General features: G+C 51.6%; 1 protein-coding gene across 9 annotated transcripts in view; it reads left to right on the top strand.

The window, feature by feature from the left end:
* Nucleotides 1-16809, top strand: part of LOC139762910 (CD109 antigen-like) — a 77847-nt gene that overhangs the window by 11142 nt on the left and 49896 nt on the right. The window lies entirely within an intron of this gene.

The raw sequence follows: 16809 nt of genomic DNA, 5'->3' as shown, positions 1-16809 counted from the left end.
TGGACGTGTAGGGAAAGAAGCAGGTATCAAAACGGCCCACCCTTGCGTTGGCCGATGGCCACACTATAATCATGTAACGCAGCAGGTGGCCGAGTGTTGCGTGGTCTAGCTAGTGTTGGTGGTGGGGGGTACACAGGCAGCCAGCTCTCGGGAGCTAAAAGCCAAAGAAATACCTCCAGAAGAGGGAAAGTGAACCAACATTTTGCGGCGTAGGGCAAGAAGGGGGTCAAGTTTGGAAGTTAGCTTGGACCAGTTCATAAGTCTGACCGCTTTCGACACTCAGGTAAGGCTGCAGAGTTAGAACCAATCCAGTGGACAGATTCGATTCCCACTGACTTATTTGGCTCATTATATAAACTGTATTACATGGTCATTCATATCTTGTTATGAACAATAAGGTGTTGTGATATTTCTTGGATGTATAAGGTATGTGGTTTTATGATAATGAGTTGTGGCTCAGTGGTGTGGGGTAGTTAAACCCATAGAAAACGATATATGGGTTATAGATCATTTCCATGATCATTTCCCTGTTTACTTATTCTTGTGTAGTCGAGGCAGCTTAACAGTCTTCACTAACTACTTCATTGTAGACACAGCCTGTGTGCTAAACAGGTTATGATAATAACACTTGTAGTAATTTGGTTAAGTAGTTAGGGTTATTGTAATGACATGTGGTGGTGGCGGGGGGGAAAAATAACATATTGTGTTGAACTGATGATTGTGGGAAGCAGTGGTAGGCGCAGACACAGACGCTAACCTTCAACTAACGGCTTCCTTCATTTGTTTATTTTGTTAAAGTCCCTCTCGTTGCATATACAGCGACGGGACGAGTAATGTTCAATAGGTGTCTATTTTTTAACGCTAATGATTGGACCAGTATGATCATTGCATCCAGTAACCGTGAAAGCCTTTTTCAAACACCTTCGTCAGGGGATGAGGATAACTCAAGAAACACGGCCATCGCTCTCACTGTGTCTTATCAACTGACTGTTATGTTTCTTTCTTGTGTCTCCCCTGATGATGTGATCATGACACGAAAGTGCACTTGGCAACTTATCGTGTTTCATTTCTCCGTGGGAAGAAAAGGATATATATATATATATATATATATATATATATATATATATATATATATATATATATAGTCCTATGAGTCCATGGGGAAAATGAAACACGATAAGTTGCCAAGTGCACTTTCGTGTAATAATCACATCATCAGGGGAGACACAAGAGAGAAATATAACAGTCAGTTGATGTACAACGAAGAGACGTAGCTAGAAAGCCATTTGGTAAATATATATATATATATATATATAATATATATATATATTATATAAATGGTGTTGAAATCGTCTTGTGTATATGTGTTCACTCAAGTTATACATTCTGTATCTTGAGTGAAGGACTTTGGCCATATGGAGGGGAAACCTAACTTTGATGAAGAATATAACTGGGTAAGTTTAAATCTCGCGAGGCAACACACACACACACACACACAGTTGCCCTTCCTTACCTGGTCGTATGAAGACGTGGGTCTCTCTGGCATGTTATAGTGTGCGCCCCCTTCTGCGTTTTCCACCCCACCTGCGCCAGGGACTTCGTCGACGCCTTCGTCTTCCCTGTGTGGAAACATAGCGATGAAGTCAACGTAGATCTCTCTCTCTCTCTCTCTCTCTCTCTCTCTCTCTCTCTCTCTCTCTCTCTCTCTCTCTCTCTCTCTCTCTCTCCACCTCCACTGGCGCAGCTGGAGGCGTGGGCGAAGAATCCAAGGCCATGTACCAGGTAAGGTGTGGACTAGAGTCGTCCGCCATTGCGCGCCAAACAGGTTTTCGTGCGGGCGGACACAAGGAGTTTGATCTCGCCTTCTGTAACGGCAAGACTAGGGGGGGTCTACCCTGAGCAAGACTAGGGGGGGTCTACCCTGAGCAAGACTAGGGGGTTCTACCCTGAGTAAGACTAGGGGGGTCTACCCTGAGCAAGACTAGGGGGGTCTACCCTGAGCAAGACTAGGGGGGTCTACCCTGAGCAAGACTAGGGGGGGTCTACCCTGAGCAAGACTAGGGGGGGTCTACCCTGAGCAAGACTAGGGGGGGTCTACCCTGAGCAAGACTAGGGGGCTCTACCCTGAGTAAGACTAGGGGGGTCTACCCTGAGCAAGACTAGGGGGGGTCTACCCTGAGCAAGACTAGGGGGTCTACCCTGAGCAAGACTAGGGGGGTCTACCCTGAGCAAGACTAGGGGGGTCTACCCTGAGCAATGGGACTGAGCAAGACGGGGGTCTACCCTGAGCAAGACTAGGGGGGGTCTACCCTGAGCAAGACTAGGGGGGTCTACCCTGAGCAAGACTAGGGGGGGTCTACCCTGAGCAAGACTAGGGGGGTCTACCCTGAGCAAGACTAGGGGGGTCTACCCTGAGCAAGACTAGGGGGTCTACCCTGAGCAAGACTAGGGGGGTCTACCCTGAGCAAGACTAGGGGGGGTCTACCCTGAGCAAGACTAGGGGGGTCTACCCTGAGCAAGACTAGGGGGGGTCTACCCTGAGCAAGACTAGGGGGGGTCTACCCTGAGCAAGACTAGGGGGGTCTACCCTGAGCAAGACTAGGGGGTCTACCCTGAGCAAGACTAGGGGGGTCTACCCTGAGCAAGACTAGGGGGGTCTACCCTGAGGAAGACTAGGGGGTCTACCCTGAGCAAGACTAGGGGGGGTCTACCCTGAGCAAGACTAGGGGGGTCTACCCTGAGCAAGACTAGGGGGGGTCTACCCTGAGCAAGACTAGGGGGGTCTACCCTGAGCAAGACTAGGGGGGGTCTACCCTGAGCAAGACTAGGGGGGGTCTACCCTGAGCAAGACTAGGGGGGGTCTACCCTGAGCAAGACTAGGGGGGGTCTACCCTGAGCAAGACTAGGGGGGTTTCAAGGTTTCTGAGCAAGAGAAGTCTGGCTCACCATATATGGTGGACACACACACACACATACACGTACGTACGTACGTACGCACGTTTGTAGAACCCGGAAATACTACCCACTAACCCCCCCTGGGCGGGGGGGGAGGGGGATAACTATGTGTTCATCCTGTCATGAAAATGACTCACAACCCCCCCCCCCCCCTCCTTCCTTCCTCACCCCCACCCCCCCACACCCCTCCCCCCCACATACCCTGAACATAGGTGTACGCCACATCTTAGTATTTACCAATACACACACATACACACACACACACACACACATATATATCTTTTCTTTCATACTATTCGCCATTTCCCGCATTAGCGAGGTAGCGTTAAGAACAGAGGACTGGGCCTTTGAGGGAATATCCTCACCTGGCCCCCTTCTCTGTTCCATCTTTTGGAAAATTGAAAAAAAAAAATGAGAGGGGAGGATTTCCAGCCACCCGCTCCCTCCCCTTTTAGTCGCCTTCTCAGACGAAAGAATGGCACCAACCCACCCTCATACACATGTATATACATACACGTCCACACACGCACATATACATACCTATAAATTTCAACGTATACATACACAAACTTTTACATAGATATACACATGTACGTATTCATACTCGCTGCCTTCATCCATTCCCGTCGCCACCCCGCCACACTTTGGAATGGTCACCTGGAGGTCCTTGGTCGTCTGATCCCCGGCTGGTAACGCTCGTTACGAGGAGAGTCGAGTGTGGGGTTGGTCGCTGAGGAACCATTCGATCAATCCGGCAGTTAGAGGAGAGAGAGAGACGCCAATTATGTCCGGTAGTTAGTGTGTGTGTGTGTGAGAGAGAGAGAGAGAGAGAGAGAGAGAGAGAGAATTAGTGGTAGTAGGTGGAGAGAGAGAGAGAGAGACGCCAATTATGTCCGGTAGTTAGTGTGTGGAGAGAGAGAGAGAGAGACGCCAATTATGTCCGGTAGTTAGTGTGTGTGTGAGAGAGAGAGAGACGCCAATTATGTCCGGTAGTTAGTGTGTGTGTGTGTGTGTGTGAGAGAGAGAGAGAGAGAGAGAGAGAGAGGCGCCAATTATGTGTCAACGATGGTAAATTACCAGACGATCATTAATGACGTTAGAGGCTGTTTTATTATTGATGGGTTACGACATGAATGGCCTTGTGTTCGTAATGGGTTGTTGACAGATGATGGGATGTGGGTTGACACACTTCCTATATTCGCGAGCGACCAAAAAAAAAAGATTAATGAATGAAATTATTTTTCGGCTAACTTGGTTTACAGTGATTCTGGCCCGATTAATATTTTGGGGATTAATAGTTTTCGTGGGGATTAATATGTTTGTGGGATTAATATGTTTGGGATTAATATGTTTGCGGGATTAATATGTTTGTGGGATTAATATGTTTGGGATTAATATGTTTGTGGGATTAATATTTTGTGGGATTAATATGTTTGGGATTAATATGTTTGCGGGATTAATATGTTTGTGGGATTATTTTTCGTGGGGATTAATATTTTTGTGTGGAGATTAATATTTTTTGTGCGGGATTAATATTTTTGTGTGGGATTAATATTTTTGTGTGGGATTAATATTTTTGCGTGGGAATTAATATTTTTTGTGGGGGATTAATATTTATGGCGGGGGATTATTTTTGGGATTAATACTTTTGGTGTAGGATTAATGTTCTTGGATCGATATTTATGGTGGGGGATTAATATTTTTAGTGGGGATTAATATTTTTAGTGTGGATTATTTTAGGGGGGATTAATATTCATGGTGGGGGATTAACATATTTAGTGGGGATTAATACTTGTGGTGGGGCTTAATATTTTTAGTGGGATTAATATTTTTAGTGGGATTAGTATTTTAGTGGGGATTAATATTTTTAGGGGGGATTAATATTGATGGTGGGGGATTAATATTTCCGTTGGGGGGGGAGGGGGCCTCAAGTCTTAGATGTGTTGTCGATATTGGGGGAGGTGTTGGGGGGGGGGTGTCCGGATATGATGGTGGTGGGAACCGCCTCATATCCGGATTTTCCGGGTTGGTAACCGAACACTCCCACACCCGTTCGGTGGTGGATGTGGTGCACGACGGTACGACCCCTTGATGTACGGCGGTACGACCCCTTGATGTACGACGGTACGACCCCTTTGATGTACGGCGGTACGACTCTGACGCACGACGGTACGACCCCTTGATGTACGGCGGTACAACCCTTTGATGCACGACGGTACGACCCCTTGATGTACGGCGGTACGACCCCTTGATGTACGACGGTACGACCCCTTGATGCACGACGGTACGACCCCTTGATGCACGACGGTACGACCCTTTGATGCACAACGGTACGGCCCCTTGATGCACGACGGTACGACCCCCTTGATGCACGACGGTACGACCCTTTGAGCAATCAGGTGACGTCATCACAACATACAACCAGTCATGTGACGTCATCACAACATAGTCATGTGACGTCATCACAACATACAACCATTTCATGTGTGGCGGGGTGGCGACGGAATGGATGAAGGCAGCAAGTTTGAATATGTACATGTGTATACATGTATACATCTGTGTATGTATATGTATCTATACGTTGAGATGTATTGGTATGTATATGTGCTGTGTGTGGATGTGTATGTATATACATGTGTATGTGGGTGGGTTGGGCCATTCTTTCGTCTGTTTCCTTGCGCTACCTCGCTAACGCGGGAAACAGCGATTAAGGATAATGACAACGTGTGTGTGTATATGTATATATATATATATATATATATATATATATATATATATATATATATATATATATATACATTGTCTTTGTATATGCATTAAACGCGCGCCGAAAAAATGCGTTTCTTTGTCTACATATACGCACGCGCGCGCGCATGGGAGGCCACAGCTGGGAGATAGGGGGGGAGGGGGGATAAACGTGGGGCGAAGGTCGTGTGCTTGCTCATGTGTGTGTAGGGGGGGGGGTTAGGTAATTGGGTGATTGAGCCGTTAGCGTGATTGGCTTGGCTTAGCTTCCCGCCATCGCGTTATATGAGGGGAGAGATGAGAAAGGCTTGGGGGAGGAGGAGTGAAGTGGGGAGATTAGTGTCTTTAAGTAATGGGGGGAGGAGTAAGTGGGGGGGGAGATAAGTGTCTTTATAAGTAAGACCTGATCACCCTCTCCACCCCACCCAACCCCCAGGGGTGCTATTAAGTCTTGTCTCCCCAATCCGTCCTTCAGAAGCGGGTCGGGGAGGTTAGAGGATAGAGGGTGTGGGGAGATGAATTAGTCCCTTGATAATCCACATGTGTCCTTTATGGGTCAAACTGGCTGTCTCATCGTTACACAGGGGGTGTAATAATGAGTCCCCCCCCCCCTGGGTTGTCGGGTTTTACGCCTCTCTCTCATACACACACACACAAGGTTGTGGTGTGTGATGTGGGAGGGTGAACACGATAAGGGTGATTTATATAAATGTATATAATGTTATGTAATTGACCCACACCACCTCTTACTCGTGGGAGCACACAGGGTACAAAATATTAGGTGTGTGTGTATATATATATATATATATATAATATATATATATATATATATATATATATATATATATATATGTATGTATGTATATATCCCCTGATGTGATTATTACACGAAAGGGCGCTTGTGACATCGTATTTCATTTCCCCCGTGGACTCATAGGAATATGAGATATATATATATATATATATATATATATATATATATATATATATATATATATATATTGGCATGCTTTGTCGCTTTTTCCCGCGTTAGCGAGGTAGCGCAAGGAAACCGACGAAAGAATGGCCCAACCCACCCACATATACATGTATATACACATACCCATCCACACACGCACATATACATACCGATACATCTCAACGTATACATACATATACATACACCGACCATATACATATATCCACACATGTACGTAAAGAGCTAAACCTGGGTCGCTGGAGTGACACTGGACAGCCACTGAAGTACTGGCCCATTGTGTGTTTGCGCGCGTGTGTGCGTGCACACGTCGGTTAAAGCAAAACCCTTTTCCCCCTTCCCCTTCCCCTCCCCTTCCCTTCCCCCCTTCCCCTTCCCCCCTCCCCTTCCCCCTCCCCCTTCCCCCTTCCCCCTTCCCCTTCCCATACCCAGGTGGGTCGCAATGTAACGCTCCCACACCACATCCCCCCAAAAAATTCGGTGGCTTTCTACTTCCTGCTACCCCTCTTTGGAGAGAGAGAGAGAGAGAGAGAGAGTGAGAGAGAGAGAGATTGGCGCAGTCATGGTACTGCTGACCCCCCCCTTCCCCCCCACAGGTGTAGGTACGTGTACTTGTGGGCAGCAGTGGTGAAAGTCGTGTGTGTGTGTGTGTGTGTGTGGGCAGTGATTCGGCCACTTGCCCCCCCCCCCCACACACACGTGGACGCCCCTTACCCGGGACACTGCCCCACTTAAACCCCCACCACTGCCCCTCGCCACTCCCCCTCCCCCGCTCAGGTTAAACCCCTTCGAACCCCTGCTGTCGAACCCATGACGTCATCTTAGACACCCCCTCCACAATCTGTCTGGTGTACTGGGTGGGGTTGTTGTGGGGTGGGGGGATGGAATTTAAGAGTGAGGAGGGGGTGACTCAGGTGTGGGGGAGGGGGTGACTGTGTGTGGGGGAGGGGGTGACTCAGTGTATGGGGAGGGGGTGACTCAGTGTATGGGGAGGGGGTGACTCAGTGTATGGGGGAGGGGTGACTCAGTGTATGGGGGAGGGTTGACTCAGTGTACTCAGTGTATGGGGGAGGGGATGACTCAGTGTTGGGGGAGGGGATGACTCAATGTATGGGGGAGGGGGTGACTCAGTGTTGGGGGAGGGGGTGACTCAGTGTATGGGGGAGGGGGTGACTCAGTGTATGGGGGAGGGGGTGACTCAGTTATGGGGGAGGGGTGACTCAGTGTATGGGGGAGGGGGTGACTCAGTGTATGGGGGATGGGGTGACTCAGTGTATGGGGAGGGGGTGACTCAGTGTATGGGGGAGGGGTGACTCAGATTATGGGGAGGGGTGACTCAGTGTATGGGGGAGGGGTGACTCAGTGTATGGGGGAGGGGGTGACTTAGTGTATGAGGGAGGGGTGACTCAGTGTGGGGGAGGGGTGACTCAGTGTATGGGGGAGGGGGTGACTCAGTGTATGGGGGAGGGGTGACTCAGAGTATGGGGGAGGGGGTGACTCAGTGTATGGGGGAGGGGGTGACTCAGTGTATGGGGGAGGGGGTGACTCAGTGTATGGGGGATGGGGTGACTCAGTGTATGGGGGAGGGGTTGACTCAGTGTATGGGGGAGGGGGTGACTCAGTGTATGGGGGAGGGGGTGACTCAGTGTATGGGGGAGGGGGTGACTCAGTGTATGGGGGAGGGGGTGACAGTGTGGGGGTGACTCAGTGTATGGGGGAGATGTGAGGGAGGGGGTGACTCAGTGTATGGGGGAGGGGGTGACTCAGTGTATGGGGGAGGGGTGACTCAGTGTATGGGGGAGGGGGTGACTCAGTGTATGGGGGAGGAGGGGTGACTCAGTGTATGGGGGAGGGGTAATTTGGGGAGACTCAGTGTATGGGGGAGGGGTGGACTCAGTGTATGGGGGAGGGGGTGACTCAGTGTATGGGGGAGGGGGTGACAGTGTATGGGGGAGGGGTGACTCAGTGTATGGGGGAGGGGTGACTCAGTGTATGGGGGAGGGGATGACTCAGTGTATGGGGGAGGGGGTGGACTCAGTGTATGGGGGAGGGGGGTGACAGTGTATGGGGGAGGGGGTGATCAGTTGTGTGGGGGATGGGGGGTGACTCAGTGTATGGGGGAGGGGGTGACTCAGTGTAGGGTTAAGGGAGGGGGTGACTCAGTGTAGGGTTAAGGGAGTGGGTGAATTGAGGAGTGGGGTGGGGGTGTGAGGGGGGGTAAGGGGTGGGGTGTGGTTGGGCGTGGGCGTGAGTGGGCGGAAGTGCAGCGCCTTCGTCACGCCCGCCCACACCACACACCTGCCCGCCCTCCATTGTGTGTCTGTGTGTGTGTGTGTATGTCCTTGAGTGTATATGTATGTATGTATGTATGTATGTGGCAGGGCATGTGTGTGTGTGTGTCCTTGAGTGTATATGTATGTATGTATATATGTGGCAGGGCATGTGGTGTGTGTGTGTGTGTGTGTGTGTGTCCTTGAGTGCATATGTATGTATATATGTGGCAGGGCATGTGTGTGTCCTTGAGTGCATATGTATGTATATATGTGGCAGGGCATGTGTGTGTGTATGTCCTTGAGTGCATATGTATGTATATATATGTGGCAGGGCATGTGTGTGTCTGTGTACCACAAGATCATATATGTGTCTTTTGGGTTATGTGCACGTGTTATGTTTACTTCCATATTTACTTGGTATCTTTGTCTTCGCCTGATAGACTTTTGATTAGATGGCCTTTGTGTGAAGATTAAAATCTATCGGCTTCCAGGCTCTCTCTCTTCTCTCTCTCTCTCTCTCTCTCTCTCTCTCTCTCTCTCTCTCTCTCTCTCATATTATATATATATATATATATATATATATATAAATATATATATATATATATATGTATACATATATACACACACACACACCCTAGCCTGAGCCAGGTACCCATTTTATCGACCAACCACCTTAGGGGGGTGGATGAACAGCTGGATTGACTGTGGGCCGACTTCCGTCGCCAGGATTCGAACCTGTTCCCCCAGAATGTGGTACGCCAGCCTTGGCCACCCTGGGCGTGAGGGGGGGTCATGGCGACGTTGGATAATGACACAGGTCACCCCAGGCCGTGACCTGACCTCTCCCTCACGGGTCACCCCCACAGGTCAACCTTGCGGGTCGGGGGGGGGGGGGGGGGACTTCCTTGTGATGTTGAGCAGGCCTGCGCGTCGCTATAGGCAGAAGAGAAAAGATACCCGGGCGCCAAAGGAGTGGCACTTGACAGCCACTGAAGTACTGGCCCCCTCACACGTCCTGTATATACATTCCCGATATACATGCCATCCTGGATGTGTGTGTGTGTGGGTGCGCGTGCGTGCGTGCGCCTGACCTGTAAACTAACACACACACACACACACACACACACACACACACAACACAACATCACTGTAAAAGCTGCTCTCTCTCTCTCTCTCTCTCTCTCTCTCCTCTCTCTCTCTCTCTCTCTCTCTCTCTCTCTCTCTCTCTCTCTCCCGGATGTATTGATATAGGCCCTTTTGTCATCATGTGTTTGCACCTGGGGGGGGGGGGGTTCTGCTGCTTTCCCTGTGCTCTCGTCTCGCCCAGCTGTATCGACTGTATTTTCCATTTTGCATCGTGTTGTATTTGGATTGTGTGTGTGTGTGTGTGTGGCTATGTGGGGCAGGTGTTATGTGCTGTTGAAGAACAAATGGGGGGGGTGTTATTTTGTTATGGGTAATCCACGCTTGATGTGTTATACTTCACCACGGTACGACCCCATTGAGCACGACGTTGTACGACCCCTTGAGCACGACGGTGTACGACCCCTTGAGCACGACGGTGTACGACCCCTTGAGCACGACGGTGTACGACCCCTTGAGCACGACGGTATACGACCCCTTGAGCACGACGGTGTACGACCCCTTGAGCACGACGGTGTACGACTCTTGAACACGACGGTGTACGACTCTTGAACACGACGGTGTACAACCCCTTGAACACGACGGTTTACGACCCCTTGAGCACGACGGTTTACGACCCCTTGAACACGACGGTTTACGACCCCTTGAGCACGACGGTTTACGACCTCTTGAACACGACGGTGTACGACTCTTGAGCACGACGGTGTACGACCCCTTGAACACGACGGTTTACGACCCCTTGAGCACGACGGTTTACGACCCCTTGAACACGACGGTGTACGACTCTTGAGCACGACGGTGTACAACCCCTTGAACACGACGGTTTACGACCCCTTGAGCACGACGGTGTACGACCTTCGAGCACGACCCTCATGTACGATGCCGGGGCCAATAGGTCGTACTTGCCCTGCTCCAATCAGGGAAGGGGGAGCGGGGGAGGTCGTCGTGTGTGCCGCCCGTCGTACAGAAAGGGTTTGAGACTTCTTGGGCAGACCTCAACCCCTTCCCCCATTTTCTTTGAAACCCGACGCGTTCGAAGCAAAAAAAAGAGAGAGAGAGAGAGAGAGAGAGAGAGAGAGCCGGTTCTTCTCTCTCGAGGCTTCGGTCGCCGACTCTTTGAGCTCAGACCCAATTATGGGGGCCTGTGCTCCCGCCAACACACACCACACACACACACACACGACCCTTGAGCACGACGGTACGACCCTCAGAGCGGCAGCAGCAGGATCCGCTGGGGCCCCCGTCGTCTCGTACGACCACAGAGCACGGCTTGAACGACCCTTAAACACGACTGTTAGGTACTTTTGCTGGTCGGTCCCAGACCCACTTAAGGTCGTGCTCGAGGGTCGTACCGTCGTGCTCAAGGGTCGTCCACTGTCATGCTCAAGGGTCGTACCGTCGTGCTCACGGGTCGTACCGTCGTGCTCACGGGTCGTACCGTCGTGCTCAGATAGTATATATATATATATATATATATATATATATATATATATATATATATATTATATTGGCATGCTTTGTCGCTTTTTCCCGCGTTAGCGAGGTAGCGCAAGGAAACCGACGAAAGAATGGCCCAACCCACCCACATACACATGTATATACACATACCCATCCACACACGCACATATACATACCGATACATCTCAACGTATACATACATATACATACACCGACCATATACATATATCCACACATGTACGTAAAGAGCTAAACCTGGGTCGCTGGAGTGACACTGGACAGCCACTGAAGTACTGGCCCATTGTGTGTTTGCGCGCGTGTGTGCGTGCACACGTCGGTTAAAGCAAAACCCTTTTCCCCCTTCCCCTTCCCCTCCCCTTCCCTTCCCCCTCCCCTTCCCCTTCCCCTTCCCCCCTCCCTTCCCCCTCCCTTCCCCTTCCCCTTCCCCCTTCCCCTTCCATACCCAGGTGGGTCGCAATGTAACGCTCCCACACCACATCCCCCCAAAAAATTCGGTGGCTTTCTACTTCCTGCTACCCCTCTTTGGAGAGAGAGAGAGAGAGAGAGAGAGTGAGAGAGAGAGAGATTGGCGCAGTCATGGTACTGCTGACCCCCCCCCTTCCCCCCCACAGGTGTAGGTACGTGTACTTGTGGGCAGCAGTGGTGAAAGTCGTGTGTGTGTGTGTGTGTGTGTGTGTGTGGGCAGTGATTCGGCCACTTGCCCCCCCCCCCCCCACACAGTGGACGCCCCTTACCCGGGACACTGCCCCACTTAAACCCCACCTACTGCCCCTCGCCACTCCCCCTCCCCCGCTCAGGTTAAACCCCTTCGAACCCCTGCTGTCGAACCATGACGTCATCTTAGACACCCCCTCCACAATCTGTCTGGTGTACTGGGTGGGGTTGTTGTGGGGTGGGGGGATGGAATTTAAGAGTGAGGAGGGGGTGACTCAGGTGTGGGGGAGGGGGTGACTCAGTGTGTGGGGGAGGGGGTGACTCTGTGTGTGGGGGACGGGGTGACTCAGTGTATGGGGAGGGGGTGACTCAGTGTATGGGGGAGGGGGTGACTCAGTGTATGGGGGAGGGGTTGACTCAGTGTACTCAGTTATGGAGGGGATGACTCAGTGTATGGGGGAGGGGATGACTCAATGTATGGGGGAGGGGTGACTCAGTGTGTGGGGGAGGGGGTGACTCAGTGTATGGGGGAGGGGGTGACTCAGTGTATGGGGGAGGGGGTGTGACTCAGATTATGGGGGAGGGGTGACTCAGTGTATGGGGGAGGGGGTGACTCAGTGTATGGGGGATGGGGTGTACTCAGTGTATGGGGAGGGGGTGACTCAGTGTATGGGGGAGGGGTGACTCAGATTATGGGGGAGGGGGTGACTCAGTGTATGGGGGAGGGGTGACTCAGTGTATGGGGGAGGGGGTGACTTAGTGTATGAGGGAGGGGTGACTCAGTGTGTGGGGGAGGGGGGTGACTCAGTGTATGGGGGAGGGGGTGACTCAGTGTATGGGGGAGGGGTGACTCAGATTATGGGGGAGGGGGTGACTCAGTGTATGGGGGAGGGGATGACTCAGTGTATGGGGGAGGGGGTGACTCAGTGTATGGGGGATGGGGTGACTCAGTGTATGGGGGAGGGGGTGACTCAGTGTATGGGGGAGGGGGTGACTCAGTGTATGGGGGAGGGGGTGACTCAGTGTATGGGGGAGGGGGTGACTCAGTGTATGGGGGAGGGGGTGACTCAGTGTATGGGGGGGGGGCGTGTTGGGGAACTCAGTGTATGGGGGAGGGGGTGACTCAGTGTATGGGGGAGGGGGTGACTCAGTGTATGGGGGAGGGGGTGACTCAGTGTATGGGGGTGGGGTGACTCAGTGTATGGGGAGGGGTGACTCAGTGTATGGGGGAGGGGGTGACTCAGTGTATGGGGGAGGGGGTGACTCAGTGTATGGGGGGGGGTGACTCAGTGTATGGGGGAGGGGGTGATCAGTGTATGGGGGAGGGGGTGACTCAGTGTATGGGGGAGGGGGTGACTCAGTGTATGGGGGAGGGGATGACTCAGTGTATGGGGGAAGGGGTGACTCAGTGTATGGGGGAGGGGGTGACAGTGTATGGGGGAGGGGGTGACTCAGTGTGTGGGGGAGGGGGTGACTCAGTGTATGGGGGAGGGGGTGACTCAGTGTAGGGTTAAGGGAGGGGGTGACTCAGTGTAGGGTTAAGGGAGTGGGTGAATTGAGGAGTGGGGTGGGGGTGTGAGGGGGGGTAAGGGGTGGGGTGTGGTTGGGCGTGGGCGTGAGTGGGCGGAAGTGCAGCGCCTTCGTCACGCCCGCCCACACCACACACCTGCCCGCCCTCCATTGTGTGTCTGTGTGTGTGTGTGTATGTCCTTGAGTGTATATGTATGTATGTATGTATGTATGTGGCAGGGCATGTGTGTGTGTGTGTCCTTGAGTGTATATGTATGTATGTATATATGTGGCAGGGCATGTGTGTGTGTGTGTGTGTGTGTGTGTGTCCTTGAGTGCATATGTATGTATATATGTGGCAGGGCATGTGTGTGTCCTTGAGTGCATATGTATGTATATATGTGGCAGGGCATGTGTGTGTGTATGTCCTTGAGTGCATATGTATGTATATATATGTGGCAGGGCATGTGTGTGTCTGTGTACCACAAGATCATATATGTGTCTTTTGGGTTATGTGCACATGTTATGTTTACTTCCATATTTACTTGGTATCTTTGTCTTCGCCTGATAGACTTTTGATTAGATGGCCTTTGTGTGAAGATTAAAATCTATCGGCTTCCAGGCTCTCTCTCTCTCTCTCTCTCTCTCTCTCTCTCTCTCTCTCTCTCTCTCTCTCTCTTATATATATATATATATATATATAATATATATATATATATATATATATATATATGTATACATATATACAACACACACACACCCTAGCCTGAGCCAGGTACCCATTTTATCGACCAACCACCTTAGGGGGGTGGATGAACAGCTGGATTGACTGTGGGCCGACTTCCGTCGCCAGGATTCGAACCTGTTCCCCAGAATGTGGTACGCCAGCCTTGGCCACCTGGGCGTGAGGGGGGGTCATGGCGACGTTGGATAATGACACAGGTCACCCCAGGCCGTGACCTGACCTCTCCCTCACGGGTCACCCCCACAGGTCAACCTTGCGGGTCGGGGGGGGGGGGGGACTTCCTTGTGATGTTGAGCAGGCCTGCGCGTCGCTATAGGCAGAAGAGAAAAGATCCCCGGGCGCCAAAGGAGTGGCACTTGACAGCCACTGAAGTACTGGCCCCCTCACACGTCCTGTATATACATTCCCGATATACATGCCATCCTGGATGTGTGTGTGTGTGGGTGCGCGTGCGTGCGTGCGCCTGACCTGTAAACTAACACACACACACACACACACACACACACACACACTGTAAAAGCTGCTCTCTCTCTCTCTCTCTCTCTCTCTCTCTCTCTCTCTCTCTCTCTCTCTCTCTCTCTCTCTCTCCCGGATGTATTGATATAGGCCCTTTTGTCATCATGTGTTTGCACCTGGGGGGGGGGGGGGGGGGTTCTGCTGCTTTCCCTGTGCTCTCGTCTCGCCCAGCTGTATCGACTGTATTTTCCATTTTGCATCGTGTTGTATTTGGATTGTGTGTGTGTGTGTGTGTGGCTATGTGGGGCAGGTGTTATGTGCTGTTGAAGAACAAATGGGGGGGGTGTTATTTTGTTATGGGTAATCCACGCTTGATGTGTTATACTTCACCACGGTACGACCCCATTGAGCACGACGTTGTACGACCCCTTGAGCACGACGGTGTACGACCCCTTGAGCACGACGGTGTACGACCCTCTGAGCACGACGGTGTACGACCCCTTGAGCACGACGGTATACGACCCCTTGAGCACGACGGTGTACGACCCCTTGAGCACGACGGTGTACGACTCTTGAACACGACGGTGTACGACTCTTGAACACGACGGTGTACAACCCCTTGAACACGACGGTTTACGACCCCTTGAGCACGACGGTTTACGACCCCTTGAACACGACGGTTTACGACCCCTTGAGCACGACGGTTTACGACCTCTTGAACACGACGGTGTACGACTCTTGAGCACGACGGTGTACGACCCCTTGAACACGACGGTTTACGACCCCTTGAGCACGACGGTTTACGACCCTTGAACACGACGGTGTACGACTCTTGAGCACGACGGTGTACAACCCCTTGAACACGACGGTTTACGACCCCTTGAGCACGACGGTGTACGACCTTCGAGCACGACCCTCATGTACGATGCCGGGGCCAATAGGTCGTACTTGCCCTGCTCCAATCAGGGAAGGGGGAGCGGGGGAGGTCGTCGTGTGTGCCGCCCGTCGTACAGAAAGGGTTTGAGACTTCTTGGGCAGACCTCAACCCCTTCCCCCATTTTCTTTGAAACCCGACGCGTTCGAAGCAAAAAAAAGAGAGAGAGAGAGAGAGAGAGAGAGAGAGAGCCGGTTCTTCTCTCTCGAGGCTTCGGTCGCCGACTCTTTGAGCTCAGACCCAATTATGGGGGCCTGTGCTCCCGCCAACACACACACACACACACACACGACCCTTGAGCACGACGGTACGACCCTCAGAGCGGCAGCAGCAGGATCCGCTGGGGCCCCCGTCGTCTCGTACGACCACAGAGCACGGCTTGAACGACCCTTAAACACGACTGTTAGGTACTTTTGCTGGTCGGTCCCAGACCCACTTAAGGTCGTGCTCGAGGGTCGTACCGTCGTGCTCAAGGGTCGTCCACTGTCATGCTCAAGGGTCGTACCGTCGTGCTCACGGGTCGTACCGTCGTGCTCACGGGTCGTACCGTCGTGCTCAGTGGTCGTCCACCGTCGTGCTCAAGGGTCGTACCGTCGTGCTCAAGGGGTCTTAACCGTGTGTGAGAGAGAGAGAGAGAGAGAGAGAGAGAGAGAGAGAGAGAGAGAGAGAGAGAGAGAGAGAGAGAGACATAACTCCTCATGGGTCACCTTCATTGGGATAGTGAGCCAACCTTTGGCAACACGTCAAGAATATTAGGATATGTGATGGTGTAAGAAATATATATATATTATATATATATATATATATATATATATATATATATATATATATATATATATATATATATGGTCAGTCCGGTTATGACGTATGCGGGTGGGAGAAGCAATTACCGATCACACACACACACACACACACACACACACACACACACACACACACA

The sequence above is a fragment of the Panulirus ornatus genome, chromosome 45 (assembly GCF_036320965.1).
Source record: "Panulirus ornatus isolate Po-2019 chromosome 45, ASM3632096v1, whole genome shotgun sequence".
Classification (NCBI taxonomy): domain Eukaryota; kingdom Metazoa; phylum Arthropoda; class Malacostraca; order Decapoda; family Palinuridae; genus Panulirus; species Panulirus ornatus.
This window is presented reverse-complemented; position numbering and strand designations above follow the sequence as displayed.